Here is a 16,787-nt window from a genome sequence, read left to right as displayed (position 1 = left end):
TTTCTAGAGCAAGTGCAGGGGTCACGGGGTCTTTGCCAGCATGTTCCTAGAAGTGGGCATCCAGCCCCCACTGCCACCCCTCGGGCCTGGGACGCCCTCCCTCCTACGGCAGCGCTCTACCTGGCTGGGTGAAACTAGGGCAAAGTCCTCTCCTTGGCAGGGGCGGGTGGGGGACAAGGGAGGGAGGCGGGGAGGAGGGGAGGAGGGGCCAGCCTCTCCCTAAGGAGGAGCAGGGCAGGGTGGGCACCAGCAAGCAGGAGGGAGAAGCTGACTCACCTGAAGAGGAGCAGGGGACCTTCCTGGGGGTGCTCCTTATAGAATCCTGACACCAGGGGGGTGACCTGTGGACGGTCCTGGAGGTTGGGGTGGGCATGGGGGCTGTCCCTCCTGCGACCCAGGGGGGCAAGGTGGGGTTGGGACCGGGGCGAGGCAGTTAAGGAGGCCCTCACTCTCGGGAGCTGGCCCTCCGCTTGCACGCCCCTGAGAGCGAGGACCTCCTCAAATGCTGCATTCCAGGCGCCCCCCTAGCCTCACCCTGGTGCCCGTCCTGGGTGAGCCAGTCTGGGCTTCTGAGTTCAGTGGAGGTTCCGGAGCCTGGCTCTGCTCCTCGTGGACAGAAACTCCCATGGGCAGATCTGCCCCCTCCCCAAGCCCCCGGCCAGGCATCAGCCCCAGAATAGGGGCCCATAGTACAGGACTGGACCCTCTCCAAACCTGCCTCCCCCAACAGTGCATGGCTGGGGGCTGCCACTCCAACCCCACCCCAAACCATGGAGGCCTCACCAGTCGGAGGGTCTGCTCTTCCAGGAGGACAAAGGGGGCAGAGCCAGGCAGGAGGAGCTGTGGCAGGAAGGGCCTCATGGCTGTGAAGCTGACGGTGATGGTCTCCAAGGCCAAGTCGGTCAGGGTGGCCCCTGCAGAGCCAGGGGTGGGACTTCAGGAGACCCCAGGAGTCTCCTCACCCACCTCGCCCTGAAGAGCCAGGGCAGGCAAGGAGGCGCTGGGGCCGTGGGCGGCGGGGAGGCAGGGGCTGGGACCCACCATCACAGGTGAGGCTGTTCCCATCCAAGGTCAGGTTCCCCAGCCTCTGTCTTGCAGCCTTCACCTTGCAGTACAGTACCCAGAGGACTTCGTGGGCAGAGGGGCCCAGGGCACGGTCCCCGAACACAAGGGAGGCATTCACGGCCACAGAGCCAGACCTGTGGACAGCTCCCGGTCCTCGCCAGGGGCCCTGTGGGGGCAGGGAGGGCTTCCTGGGCCAAGCGGGGGTCTGGCTGGTGCTGGAAGGACAGAGTCGGCGCCATGAAGGGTGGAAGTCCACTGGGAAAACCACTGATTGCCCAGTGGAGGCACAGAGTGGAGCCCTCCTGTGCGACTCGTTCCCTTTTAGGCCTCAGTTGCCTCCTCAGTAAAATGGAGATAATGATCCCTTTCCTGGAGGATTGTTGTGAGGACTGAGTGACACAGCAAGCAGAGCACAGAGGAGGTGCCCTTGGACACCCCGACAAGACAGATCAGATAGGAACACTGCGCCCCACCCAGATACAGCAGGGGGCAGAGATTACCCAGCCTGGCTGCAGCTGGCTATGAGCTCTCACAAAGCTAGTCTGGGCCAGTCTGAGAAAAATATCCTTGGGTATATCACAAGGAGCAGAGGCTCTGGAAAGAGAAGGTGATGGGCTTGGGAGAGTCTTGCAAGCCGGTGAGAGATGAACCAATCAGCAAGTTCTGAGCAGGCAGCCCTATCAGGAAGCTTAAGGAGCTTATGGGGAGAGATTTGGGAAAAAGCAGGCTCAAAATCTAGGATCACTTTCCTTTGTCCTTCCCTTGAGCTCCTATTTTGTGCTGTAACACTCTGGGGTTGGGGAGACAAAACTTCTGTTCAGGCCCAGGGCAGGGAAGCCATAGAGGGTAGATCTGAGTTCCTTAGGAGGGAAAACTTTCTAACTCTCTGGGGAGCATGGCCTGGATAGATAGTGAGCTCCCCATCACTGAGAATATTCAAACATCTAAATTCCTGCCCTGGGACTCAAGGTCCACCCTGAACTCACAACTCAAGTGGGGCTGCTATGATTGGACCTCAGTCTTTTTCATGTGACTGCAGGGCCGGTATCCACTGGCAAGTCCGGCTTTGGATCTCCCCTGGCATCCTATTCCCACAAAGGCTCAGAACCAGAAAGGGCCCCACTCCCAGGGGATTTGCATCCATTTACATGTCGTTTACATGCCCCTGTCCCGGGGGAAGCACATTAATGCTCCTGCTACCCCTGTCCTCCCCACCTTCCGCAGATGATGCCTGGCATCCCTGCCAAATCCTGCAGCCAGAATCAAGGCTCAGAGCAAGCAAAAGGTCACCTAAGGTCACACAGCACAGCCAGTAGCAGAACCAGATATTGGTCTCTGGCCTGCTTCTGGACATGATAGGGTCAAGTCAGGGCTGGCAGCCTGGGAGAGTTGTGGCCCGAGAAGGTACAGACCGACTGGCAGGTCACTCACCTGAACACCAGGACACCGAGGCCCTTAAAGCTGGAGAAGGCCGTGTGGTAGATGGGCTCGAGCTAAGGAGCAGGGAGAGGCATGTGAGAGCCATCATGGGCGCTGCCCAACACTTCTCTGCACCCGCCACCTACCCTGGCCCACCCCTCATCATCTCTGGCCTGGATCCTGCCATGACCTCCTCACAGATCGGCTGGACTGCCTCGGGCCTGTTCCCTACCAGCAACCAGAGATAACCTGCCAATCACCCCCTACTGAGCACCCCAGAGGAGCTTCAACCCCACGGTGATTCCTGCTTCCCCCACTGTTCAGGGAGGAGCAAGCACACAGCTTCCCTAGGCTCTTCCCTCTTTGCTATCTGTTTCCTTGAAAATTACTCTCCCGTGGTCCCTGCTCTCATACCCACACCCTTGCACCCCAGTCCAGATTCCCACTTCTCTTAACTTGGATGACGGCCCCATCCTCCTTCCCTCCCTCCCGTCCTCCCTCTCCCACCCCCTGCCCCAAGCTGTTCTTCACGCAGCTCCTCTCGCCCATGACTCTCTGCCTCTGCCCCCTATAACCACATTTTCACCTCAGGGTCATTGCACATGCTGTTCCCTCTGCCTAGAAAGCCCTTCCCCGTTTCATCTGGCTACCTCTTCCTTACCCCGTTCAAATTCCCCTTACCTGAGAAGTAAGTTGCTCTTCGGTTAACCCCTACCCCTGGCGATCTAAACTAAACCCTCCTCTTGGCTTCTTCTGTATTTCTTTACATACCTTACCATGATTATAATTCCATCTGGATTGTTTGGTCTTTTGTTTTCTGTTTGTCTCCTCCCCCAGGCTACAGGCTCCCCGAGGGCAGGAGATGTGTTTGCTTTGCACGCTGCTGTGTCCCAGCACTTAACACAGTGCCTGGTAGAGTAGGCACTCAATGAATTGTATGAACACATGAATTAGTTGAATGAATGAATGAATGAATGAGCTAATGGACAGAGACTCAAGCTCAAGACGGAACCCCCGCCCTGGACGACAGGCCAGAAATGAAGCTTCCTGGCCAGGGCATCCTCTCTGCCCGAGGCTCCATGCCTGAGGCAGAAGCTGGGTTTGGTTTTGGCTGTAGGAACTCCATTCTCTGCCTACTTTGCCAGGCTTTGAGGACCTGCTGGTCCCTGCTGGTGTCTTGGGCAGCCATCTAGCTGCACAGTGAGATTCTTCTCTAGTTTCCTGGTAGGCAGGGTCTAAACCTCTGGAAAAGCTTTCTCTCCACATCCACTCCCCAGAAGTATTTCTGCCTGGGTCCTCCCCTCCTGCTGGGAGCTCCTCAGGGGACAGGGTCTCAGTTTTCTACTTCTTAGGTTCCTACCTCCCATGCTCCTCCCCCACCCTCGGAGAAGAAATGGTGGGTGCTCATTCATTCATTCATTCATTCATTACTTCCAGAGTCCCTGTGTGTGGCCCGGCTCTGTGCCCCACTGCTCTCAGTAGGGAGCCTGTTGTCTGGTAGGAGAGATAGGTTGGGATAGGATAGTGTGGGCAAGGCAGCGGACAGTGGGAGGATGCTGGCTGTACTGGGGCAGGGGGCTTGGTTATTAGAGGAGGCCTGCCCAAGGAGATAGAGGTGAGCTGCTCCAGCATGAAAGACCGGTGTATGCCAAGGCATGACAGGGCCTGGCATGCCCAGAATATAAGTGGGGGCAGGCTGGGGTCAGTGCTTGTCCATTGAGCACCTGAGCTGGTGGAGATGGTGCCCTCACCTGCTGTCGGATGTTCTCACTCCACAGCCGGTGCTCCGGGGAAGCAGGGTTCCAGAGTGCAGCCGAGAAGGCTTCACTGGTGATTCTGAAGGTCACAAAGTGGGTCACGTGACTGGGTCCTAGCAAGGGAGCTGCTGAGTCCTGCAAGGAGACAGCCTGGCCGAGATAGGTGGGGCTAGCACCCCCAGAGGTGGGAGACGCTGGGACACCTGGGGAGCCAGAGGCAGATGGGGCCAAAGAAAGGCTGGAGGAGCATCCGAAGAAGAGGGTAGCCATGGGATCTGAGCAGGGAGGGACCTCCGACCCAGGCTGGAGTGTCCACGGTGGTGTGGCTGACTTGGTTACCATCAGGGATGGCGTAGGATGGGCAGATGGGAAACTGGAGACATTGATTAGCAGTGGTGAATGTGCTGGTGCAGCTGGTGCTGGAGGCAGGGAGGAGTATGGGAGCAACACTGGTGACAGGGGTGGTGGTGGCGGTGATGACTGTGAAGATGGTGCTGTTGAGGGCAATGACAACACTAGAAGATCACCGGCCTCTTGGCCCCCTCTGGGAGCCACAGTGTCACTAGACAATCCTGAGCCCATTAGGAGGCCTCCAGCTGGTTGCTGGTCTGGTCTTGGGGAGACAGATGTCCTCAGCATTGCAGAGACAGGAGTATGGATTGACCCAGACAATTCAGGGGACTTACTGGATGCTTGCCCAACTGTGAGATGCCCTGGACCAGGAGAAGCTGGTGACGGTAATGTGGCAGCAATCTCTGGAGGCCCAGGGATGACCATCTCCTCTGCAGGTCCAGTAGTTGCCAAATGGGCAGGTTGGGTCAAGTGGGGTGCCAAGGGCAAGGCCAAGGCGAGAGGAGGATCCTGGTTCCCAGATGCCTCTGGGGAAAGGGCTGCTGCCCTCATCCTAGGAGCCCACCCTGCCTTCTCAGTCAAGGGAGAGGCTCCCACAGAGGCTGCTGCCAAGAGGGGATTTACCAGCGAGAGGTGCACCTTCTCGCTGTCACTTTTCAAAGCAGATGTGTCAGGGACTAAGTGAAAAACGTGCAGGGCAGACGCCGAGACCACCAGGAAAGCTGCAAACCAGGAAAGGGCTGTTGAGCCAGTCGCCTAGTGGGCTGGGATTATGAGACAGCCCCTCAGACACCTTGCCTTCCCCACCATCTGACCCCAAACCACTGAGCTACCAGGCAAGTCACCTCCTCTCTGATCCTAGCCTACCAGTGCTGGCGGATATGGGGAGGATAAAGGTCATATATTAAGGTTCACCCTCCTCTCCTCCCATCCCACTCCCTTCATTGCAACATCACCCCAGAGGGAAGTCTTCTCAGCCCCACCCAGCTCACAGGGACAATACTCTCTTCAGGCCTGGGGCTCTTGACTGGTCTGGTCAGATGACCCATGAGACCCAGGGCTTGAGGATGCAGGGAAGTGCTGTTGGTCCTCCATGAATGGAAGAAGCTATTTCCCATCTCTTTCCCTGAACCCAAGAGGCTTCCTGAGGATAGGATGGGAAAATGGGGTTGAGAGGTAGAGGAAGCTGGGGTTAGGGGGTTCTATGAAAGCCTTAGGGGTTAAAACCATACCCACCTACAAGTGTACACTGAGTTCCATGGGTGCCTGCTCTATGCAAGCTACCTCAAGTTTGAGGGTGAGCACTAACCCTAGGGAGCCCCAAGCCTAGGGGACTGAAAGAGGACCTGGCCCTGCCTCAGGATTCCCCAGGCTGGCTGAGGCTCAGACTTGCATGAAGACAAAGGAGGTCAGCCCTGGTGTGGAAGCCACAGGAGTTCACTGAGGGGACCCCAGGCCAGTCCACTCCCTTACCAGGCAGGAGAATCCCAGCAGCTGGAAACCATTGCTTGCCCATGTTGGAGGTTCCTGCTCAAGCTTCCGAGGCTCCAGAGATACACTGCTCGATCCCCCTTTAAGAAAGGACCTGTTGCCCATCTGTGAGTGGAGGTTAGCTGACAGCCTCCAGCTATTCCCTGGTCTGCTTCTGCAGCTCAGGAACAAGCCCTGGCCTCCTTGACTTGCCAAATGACCACCAGCAAAGTGGCCTCCCTTCTCTTGGGGCTCCAGACCATCTGCTGAATGGCTACGTTAAGTGCCTACCCCAGAGCTCTGGAGGTAAGGGGCCTGAGAACATATTGGGGAGGAGTTGAAAGTCCTGTTCAGTCTCCAAAGCAATGTGGGGCACTCTTCATGGAAGTTTCAATGGTGGTGATGATCCTGCTGATGAGGAAAAGGCGTTCGTAGTGGTGACAGGGGATTGAGTGTCTACTGGTGACAGCAGTAGTCCTGGTAGAGTTGGGAGGTTGGTGGAGGTGCAGGAGGTGGTGGGGGTTCTGTTTGTGCTCAGGTGGGATGGGGCTAGGTGGAGTGGTCGTGAGCGGTGATATGAAAAACCCACTTCACCCTGTGCCCCAGCTCCTATCCCAGCTTAGTTCCTACTTCCAGTTCAACAAGCTGAGCCGGGGCTTTGGAGGAGGGCAAGTCAGCAGATAGCAACCCCCTCCCTGCCCCATATCTGATCCATGCTGGATCCTGGGCAGAGATCTAGGCTGGGTGTTGGTTAGCGTATGGGTGGGTGGGCTTTGGGGAGAGGGGGAGCCAACCTAGCATGGTGTGGTGTGGTCTCTAACAAGTGCCTCCTCTCAGTGGTGGGGTCTCCAGGAGCTTCCTCCTGGTTCTCGCTGCAGCCAGGAACTGCAGCCCCCTCCCACCCCTGCTTTCCAACTTGCCCTTTTCCCCCTCCCCTGCCACAGACACGAGAGCAGGGCTGGAGGAGCCTTGAGAAGCTTAGAGCTGCTGCGGAGCGGGAAGAGCAGAGGGCTGGTGCCTCCCTGAGGCTCCGGTCTCAAACCCAGCTACATACCCTCACCTCCCTGGGCCCCAGGAAGTTCTCAGCTCTTTCAAATCCTCTCCCACCGAGGGTCCTCGTCTCTATGTGACCCAGCAATGAAGGCCAGAGGCTCTCCCCGGGTCACTGGTTGCTGATAAGGCCCCAGAGTCCCTCTCTACTTAGGAGAGAGTCCCTAGGAGCCCTTCACAGCAGGAAATCAGCCTCAACCAGACTCCGGCCCTTCCCTGCTGGCCCCGTAACACCCCCCAGCTCCTTCCCCCTGGACATAGCCGTTCCTTCCCCACTCTCCCAATCTCCTCCCCTACCCAGTTGGAGATGTTTTCTAAAAAAATAAAAATCCTCCATCCCCTCCTGAAGAACCATACACACCTACGAGCCCGGCCCGTCCTTCCCACCATTTCACACTTAAACTCGGTCTGCTTTGTCAGCCTGTATTGCTCAGACCGCGGACCAGGTGGCTGCTATCTGGCCCCTACACACTCCCCTGGCCAGTGGGGCTGCCGCCTGCCCTTCCAAGTGCCAGGAGGGGAGGCTTTGGCAACTTCTACCTTCCATCCTGTTTTCGTTGCCCCCATTCTTCCACAAGCCCCCCCCCCTGAGGACCATGTCCCATCCCCAGTCCAGCCTCTCTTGCCTGTGTTCCCAGGCTGTCCACGTCTTACTTGATGGACCTGTTGTTGCCAAGAAGTCTCTGCCTCTGGAACTGGCGGTGCCCACGGAGGAGGGGATGAGAGCAGCACCGGCGCCCTCTGCCCCTGCCCAGCCAGCCCCCTCTCCTGGGCACCCTCAGGGAGGGCCGGGAAGATCTGGTTTCTGATGGCTCCGATCCAAGGGCTGTGGCGGCCCACACCCAGGACATTGGGCCCTCATCTCCTGCCCACTCCAGCACGCTCCAGGCCAGCTTGGACTGGAGCCAAGGCTGGGGGCGGGGCTGTGGTCAACCCAGACCATGGGTTCTTACTGCTGAGGCCAGCCTAGCAGCCATGGTAAAGGCACATGGAACATCATGAGGGATGAGGGACAGAAACTGGCCTGCTGGCCGCCCTGCGTCATCAGGGATCCGGCTCCAGGAATGGGCTGGGCGTTACAGGGAGCCAAGGGCAGGCTCACTTTCCCCACCAGAAACTCAAGAACTGGAAATCAGGTCTCAGCCTGTGGCCAGAGTCAGGGCTCAGCGTGCGACCAGGCTCAGGGCTCATCCTATGGCGGGACAAATGCTCAGTGTGGACCAGGGATGACAAGGCTGGAATTAGAACTCCAGCGGGTGCGTGATCTGGGCCCTCTCACGCTGCTGTCCCATGCACCAGCCGACCTTCTCATTAAACACACCCATCCCCGCGCCTGAAATAAATTGGATGGAATCCTCATCTCAGATCAAGGATTTCAACCAAGAAACTTAAAAAAAGACCCACGACCTCCGGATCAGGGAGTCCAGCGCCGAGGGTTGGGCCACCTGCCTTTGCTGGTGGCCTGGCTTCAGCGTTCTCAGCCAGGGTGCCCCCCGACCCCAGCCATGACAGTCCTGTCCCCTCCTCTGAGCGCCACAGCCCCTCCAGAGCCTCGGTCTAGAGCTCGCTTTTATTCCGGCTTTTCTAAGGTACAGTCCTGCCTCCTGCAGTGCGGGGCAGGGGGGCTGGGGGCCTGTCTCCACCAAGTGGGCCTCCTCCTCCTCTGCAGCCCCCTGCTCAGGCAGTGGCTCCCCACCCTCTCCGGGGCTGTGTTCCGCTCAGCTCTCTGGACAGTAAGCGGGCAGCTACACTGGGGTCCTCCCTGATCCTGAGGAGGGGAGGGCGTAGGGAGATCCTGAGGGTCCTTGAGAGTAGACAGCAGTGGGCAAAGTGGGACCCCAGGCGAGGACGAAGCAGAGTTGGGTCATCCCAGGGCTGAGCCAGACGGACATTTGCCTAGATACACGGACAGTGGATGCACAGCTTTGCCTAGGTAACCTCCAGAAGTAAAGCAGGGACTGGGGGTAGGGCAAGGCTGGGTCTGCCCCTCTCTGGCTCTCTCTTCCTGGCTCCCACCCAAGCTCTGGGTGCAGGAGGGGTGGGCTGCTGGGCTGCAGAGCCTTGTGGGACCTTTGGCAAGTTCTGCAGGATGCAGACGTGAGTTTCCCCATCTCTCAAGCAGAGACTCCCTTGTTCGTGGGGAAGAAGTTCCTGCGATGGTCTGAGGGCTCAGGGGGCTTGACCAGGCTGAACTGGGGATGCCCAGGAGGACAGGGAGAAGAGAGTGGGGGCAGCCTGTGACCCTGTAGTTCCTCACTGAATTCTGAATTCTCCATGTGGAATCTGAGGCCTCTGTCCCCCTCTCCTGCTTGCCTTGGTGACCTCAGTCCTCCCACCCCCACCCCGCCTCTGCCGACTGCTCCAACCTGGTTCCTCTCCTCCCCCCGGGCCCTGCGGTGCTAGCTGAGGTCACACACCGGCTCTGAGGAGGGACAGGCGAGGCAAAGTGAGCAAGGAGATCAAGAACTTTCCCGCCTCATTGGGTTTTCAAGGATGAGGGTGTTCCAGGTGGAAAGAACAGCGTGCGCGAAGGCCCATGGGCAAGTCAGGTCCGGCGCCCGCGACAGGGTCCAGGGGCTGTGAGGGAGGAGAGGGCAGCTGGCTGGACCGGGAATGCTCGTGCCCCCATGCCGGTCCCCTCCTGCCACCTTCCGGAGTCCTCCAGTTCTCTGAGGCTGGGCCGCAGCCAAGGTGCCTTCAGAACCCGGGGAAGGGCTCATGCTTACAGCCCTGCCCACTTCCTCATCACCCAGGCACCTGGGACACCGCCCCTTACCTTCCAGGCAGGCCATCAGCGTAGGAATCATTCTCTGAGTCCCTGTCTGGAGCAAGGGCAGGTGGGCGTCTGTGCTGAATTAGGCAGGACAGACCACCCTTTCCTCTCCTGGCCTGGCTCAAGCCCTGCCTCTCCCCTGCCCAACCTTAGCACCACCTGCAGCCTGTCCCTCCTCCCCAGGAATGACGGTTCCCCAGGTGGCTGCCCCAAGCCCGAGACCTTCCCTCTATTTCCAGAGGCGCTCCCTCCCTGATCAGGGGACTAGTGCCCAATGCTGCCCCTCCCTGGGCTTCTCTGCCCAGGCCGGCGTCTGCCCTGGTGGAGCCCCTGGCTGTAGCCTCCCCTCATCAGGGCAGCCTGTGGGGGGTGTTGAATGATTATTTAAAAACAAACAAACCAGAAATCATGACTTACATAGGTAAAAAATGAAGCATGTTAAAGATCTTATTTACCTCATTCATCATGTGAGAACCAGGCAAATGTTATTGGTTCAAAGGAGAAGTCAAGAAAGCATAAATTTATATGGAGTAAAGGAAGGTTGAAATGAGTTCATAAGTAGCTGAAAAACTGGCTTTTTCCACTGTGAATGGGAGGAGTCAATTGAACCTCTCCTGGACAATTTATTTGCATGACTATAGGCAAAAAATATTTGGCATTGCTATCTGTCATATGCAATTGGCAGAGTTGTAAAATAGCTCATGGGCAATGAAAAGCCAGAATCACATAACTCAGAAGGCTGTGCCATGATCAAACAATGCAGTTTCCCATTGAAGACACCCAGTAATTTTTTTTTCTTATTCTAAATTTCCTTACAGGGTCTGGCTCTCTGAGCTGTGGGGCAGAGGAAGAGGGACTTAGTAAGTGCTAGAGGGTCAGGGAAGGCTTCCTGGAGGAGGGCTGAAGGGCAGGCTAGGAGAGGGCAGGGCACTAGCAGAGATCACTAGCTGCCCTCCAATGCCCCCCCTCCTCCCCATTCTTCACTAGGAATAGCATCCCTGATTTTTAGCTGGGCACACGGTGGTCCTGAATCAAGACTACACGTGCCAGCCCTCTTGGCAGGTGGGTGTGACCATGTAGCTCAGTTCTGTACAATAAGATGTAAGTGTCATGAGGGACAGCTACAGCTATGTGTCCCCAAAAGGAAAGGGTGTTACCCCTGGCCCTTCTCCTTCCTGCAGGCTGGAATGTAGAACCCAGGCAGCCCTCTCAGACCATGAGTGGCAAGAAAGGTAAGGTCAGGTCCTAGGCGTCCTTGTGAAGTCATGTAACCAGTTGCAGACTGTCCACCACAAGGCTTGTTTTGGTGTGAGAGAGAAATAAACTGCTGCTTTCTTCAAATCACTATTCTTTGGAGTTTTCTGTTCTTCACAGCCTCGCTCAACTCTGACTGCTGCACGTTGGGTAGAAGCCATGCCTGATCCCTCTGCCTTGGCAGCACCAGCTCAGCCTGCGTGGGCAGGGCTCATGAGGCACAGGCAGCAGGCATTCAACATGAAAGGGGTCCCCTTTCAGCCAGGCCCCCAAGGAAGAAACTGGAAAAGCTGCAATTTTTACTTTTAACCATTCTTGTGGGTATGGACCCATCGTAAGTAACCTTTTGTATGAGGTTACTTTGGTCAAGTGTGGCCCACATGAACCAGGTTAGGTTTTAATTCGGATTAATGGAATCCTTTATAAGTAGAGTGATAGTCAAACAGAAATAAAAGCTACAAAGAGGGAGCTGAAAGTCAGTGGAATTGGGAAGAGAAAGGAGAAGTCGGGAGAGGCCACCATGTGCATTATTATGTGACGGAAACAAAAAGCCAAGGATCAAGGGTCACCAGCAGCCAGCCTCAGAACGTCACAGTCTTCTGGGAGAAAGTATTGCCTTGACGATGCCTTGATTTTGGACTTGGAGCCTCAAAACCTTGAGCCAACAAATTTCCATTGTTTAAGCCAACCCCCTGCATGGTGTGTGCTTTGGCAGCCAGGAAACTGGAACAGATGCTAAAATTTGAAAACCATGACAGTAGCATTTGAACAGTATGGGGTGATGGTAATGATGAGGACTGTGGAACAGGCTGGATTTTAACTTCCCTAGAAATCTTTTTTTTTTTTAATTTTTATTTTTTATTAATTAAAAAAAGTTACAAGAAGCACAAACATTCTCAACACATGCACTCACCAATTCACAATATCATCTTCCCTAGAAATCTTGAAGAAAGAGAATGACAGGCTTAAGTCTGCCCCCTTAGAGTATGTTTTATAAACCAGGAAGCTTCTATAACAGGATTTAAAGCAATCCTTTTCTGCAGCTGAAGAGCAGTAGGGGCTGAAAACCAGAGACAGAATTTAATCATCAGGATGACAGAACTGCAAAGGAAATGGAATGATCAACTGTAATAGTTTCCAATACCAAATTCTGGGCCCTTATAAAAAAAAATAGTGGGATAAATCCTGATATCTGGTATGGGGAAAGTTGAGTGGCTAAAAACCTTGACCTTCCAGTTTCTTCTGAATGGTCTGGACTAGAAGTAGCCTCCTCCCCTTGCTTTATCAAGAACAGCCTCCTTGTGCCTGGAGTCCAGTAAAGGTTTTACCTCCGGTGGATGCCTTACATGATGATGATGTGTGTTCTCTTCACTGCCTTCCTGGACTAATATGTAGGGTCAGTTCTCAACACAGTCCAGGATAAGTACAGCATTGCACTGGGTAGAACAGCTTACTCACCAAAGGAGTTGCAAGACCTGACTAACATGTACTGGCAGAATCTGGGGGAGGAGCTATAGGAGAAGAAGTGAGGGTATTGGACCACAGGTAGAATAAAAGGCTGAGTACATGAGAATTTGTTGATCTGAGAGCACTCTCCTATGACTCAGAAGTTAATGTCTTGGCAATGACCCCTGGAGCTCTAATACATTGCTAGAATGGTTTCTTAAACTTAGACATGACCATGGCTGCAGTAAATTATGTGCATGTTATATAACTGCCTTCGCAAAGTATTGAGGAAGGAGTCAGAAGGATCTGAAAGTTAGGAATGCTGGAAGCAGAGAACCCATTACATGGCTACGTTTCCTTAGAGGGCTCAGAAGCACTAAGTTAATAAGGGCACTGGTGAAGAGGGTACCGAATTTTTGACAGAATCAATGGCACTATCCTCTGTAAGCCAGGAGGACAGGAGGAGATGCTGCCAAGAAACTAGTTTTCTTAGTGTCAGTGGGAATGTTGGGATTCCAGAAGATCAAAGGACAGGTAGGACACTTTCCCAGAGACAAGGGGGATGTTATTAACTTAATTGGCAGCAAGGCTCTGGAGTGTTAGCTGGGATGCCATGACCTGGAGGGATTTGTGGTGGTGGCTAAAAACTATGGTATTCTTGGGATGATTCATATGGACAGTTGTCTAGAGTATTTCTTGACTTGTGCAATCAGAAAAAAAAAAGAGAAGAACCCCAAACAGACCAAAACAACGAGAGCTGGCAAGCAGAAGCTGCAATAGAAAATTGCAATCCCTTACCCATTTTTTCAAATGGACACAATTCTGAAAACTATAGCTGACTGGTAGTACCAGTGGTTGGGTGTCCTTGAGAAAAGATCCTGCAACATCACCTCAAGTATATTCAATAACTATTACCTCAATCCTCCTCCAAAGGGATCTGCCATCTACCAGAGCAGTTGCATCTGATGAAAAGGTACTACCCGAGCCTTTGAGGGCTGTTTTAGGATCAGAGCTTACACCGATGCCATGAAATCCAAAATGCATCAGGACTCCTTCAGTAGAGTTGGGACATGTGGAAGCCACTTGAAAAAAGGTCCAGCCAAAGTCAATTTCGTGGTGACCCCAGTGAACCACAGGCACCTGTTGTCCTTTCCCTGGTTCCTAAGTACATAACTGCCATGAATACACTTAGAAGCTAACAGAGCCCTTACATTTATTCCCTGGCCTGTGAACGAGTCATTATAGTAGGAAGAGGCCAAATGGAAGTCTCTGAAACAGCCCTCTTTCCCACTGATGGATAGTCAATCAGAAGCAATGCAGGATTCCAGGTTGAATTTCAGAAATGATCCCCACCCTCAAAGACTTAAAAGATGCAGATGCCCATCAGATTCCCATTTAATTCACCTGCCATACCCCTGCAAAAATCACATGAATCATGGGGGATAATGTTGGATGACCCAAAACAACCAAATTGCACTCCAATTACAAGCTGCTAAAACAGTTGTGGTAGCTGGCAGGAATAGATCCATTTAGCCTCTGGCGGTTTTTATGCAACTATTGACCTAGTGAATGTATCCTTTTCAATCCCTGCTATTAGGTAAGATCAAAAGCAGTTTGTATTTGCATGAGAAGCAATACGGATTCACCATTTGCCCTAAAGCAATGTGAACTCTCCTACTCTCAGTCACATAGTCTTCAGAGACTTTAATTGTCTTTGACACTGTGCAAAATATCAGAGTGGTCCATTATTTTGATAATATTAGGCTAATCAGACATGAAAAATGTCTTAGCTTTCCAGGGATGCTGTAACAAATACTACAGACTGGTTGGCTTCAACAACAATGAATTGTCTCACAGTTTTGGAGGTTGGAAGTCCCAAATCAAGGTGTTGGCAGGCTGCGCTTCTCTCTGAAATCTAGGGTTCTGGCGGTGGCTTGCTGGCAGTTCACAACTCAGTCTCTGCCATCTGTCTCCTGTCTCCCACTCAGGTAGGTGTCTGTGTCTCTGTCTATTTTATATTCCTACGAGAAATGTGCTAGAGATCCAGTTTTGTCCGCATCTTCACCAGCATTTGGTACTGTCACTATTTTTTATTTTAGCTGTCCCAATAGGTGTATAGTTAAAGCAGGATAAAATAGGACAACCTCAAATAGGAAACCCTGGTTTCCTATCCAGCTCTGAAAGAGTTAACAGACAATCGCAAATCCCTAGTTTCCTATCCACCTCTCAGAAGAGTCAATGAACAACTGCTAGTCCCTTGTTTCTTATCTAGCTCCAAAGGAATTAATTCAATCTGCAAACATCATGGAACAAAAATTTCCCCTAAAGCACCCAAACCTCCTAAAAACCATAAAAGCTCATGAACTCATGGGCTGAAGTGAACTCTTAGTTAATAGCAGAAAGCCTGGGGCTGTAAAGATTGTTAAATGTCTGCCCAAAGATAAATTTTGGATATATGATAGGCTGGCCACAAGCATCAATAATTATCTCTTTCTGCAGCAATGCTAGCCCTGTAAGCACCTGGTTAATTCAAACCATGTAAAGGTTACTATGGAAATCTGCTACCAGCAAAAACCTTCCTATAAAGCAAGCTAACCCACTCCCACTGTTGGGTTTGGTCTGTTGGGTTTGTTTCTTCCTTGAACACGTCTGCGTTAAACTTCTTTAACATGTACACTCTTTCTCTTTAATAAACTTTACTAGTTATTCCTACTGGTCCTCTTGTCTCTAAAAAGTTCTTTTTGTGCCAAGACTAACGAAGCTGGAACATGGCTTAGTAGGCACCACTGACAGCTGGGCCCCGGTTACGTATTCTGGTGAGCCAGCCAGGAGAGGGTTCCAAGAGATTCAGGAGAGCAGCATCTTCCACGTAAAACATCAGCCCTCGCTTCTTATCTTCCTTGTACTTGCCTCTAATACACTCATCCCAGCTTTCCTCACTGCCTTTTGTGTGCCAGCCGGCGTTTGGCTCCCCCCACACTATATGAATGAACTCTCCTACCATCTCTCTCTTACTGCTCATGGCACCCGACTCCAGACAGAGACTCATAAGAAATCTTTGCACCTTTTATCCTCTTCTTCCCAACTCCCTACTCCTGACTCACAGCATCTTTTTCTCTGGTTCCTTCACTGTTCAGTCTCTTCCCTCCCCAGTTTCTATTGGGTTTCTTAACTTTCCTTTTCAGCTGGCCAGGGATGGAGATCCCTGCCCTGCTCTGTCCTGTTTCTTCGCTGCTCCCCTGCTGCCATTCTTCAAGCCCTCATCTCACACCTTTCTCTTTGTGATTGGCCTCTTGGCCACACTAGATAAGCTCTTCTGCTCACCCTGCACCTCATCCATTTCCCACTCCCTAAGGAGAAATAGGCCTAAGCCAAATGAGACCTCTGCCTCTGCAACTCCTTTGCCTGTGGTGGTTCCTTGACGTGACTCTGAAGGACGGGTTTTGCACAGCACCAGCTTCTCACTCAAGTCTGGTCTGGGGGAGATTTTTAGACCAGTCTGGGTACCATGGGGCCTGGTTCCGCCACTGGCCTTGAAAACCAACTCCATGTTTTCTGTCCTTCCCTCCTGGTCTTTCTAACAGACTTTCTAATAGACTCTCTCCCACCTCTCTCCCACCTCCTCCTTTGCAGGTGCTACCCCTCACTAGGCTGACCATCTGATCGCTCCTCCCCAAGTTCAAGAAAAAGAGGCAGAGGTTCAACTCAGGGCCGCGGAGGGGAAAGGGGCTCACCAGCCCTCGGGGTCCAGCTTGGGAATTAAGAGGTAAAACCAGACACCCCGCCTCCTAAGTCTAAAGTTTTCTCCCCCAGGGGTGGGGGGCAAGAAGGTGTTGTGAGGGTGCTACTCAGATGTAGGAGACAGAACACTGGCCTCAGTGAGTATCCCTCCTTCTCTGTTCCTTCAGGATAAGGGCAGTGCATCTGCTGACCACCCAGGTGAAAAGGTAAAATGATCTTGATTGTAATGTTGCTTGGCGTCAGTATACCTTAGAATGTGAGGAGCAGTGGCCTCAAAATGGCACTCTAAGCTTTTTATTTATTTATTTTTTTAACATGGGCAGGCACCGGGAATCGAACCCGGGTCCTCTGGCATGGCAGGGGAGCATTCTTGCCTGCAGAGCCACCATGGCCCACCCGGCAATCTAAGCTTTAACATCACTCTCCAGTTAGATCTTTCTTGTGAAAAGGAAGGAAAATGG

Source organism: Tamandua tetradactyla, chromosome 12 (genome assembly GCF_023851605.1).
Source record: "Tamandua tetradactyla isolate mTamTet1 chromosome 12, mTamTet1.pri, whole genome shotgun sequence".
NCBI classification, from domain to species: Eukaryota; Metazoa; Chordata; class Mammalia; order Pilosa; family Myrmecophagidae; genus Tamandua; species Tamandua tetradactyla.
Note: the sequence above shows the minus strand (reverse complement) of the source record.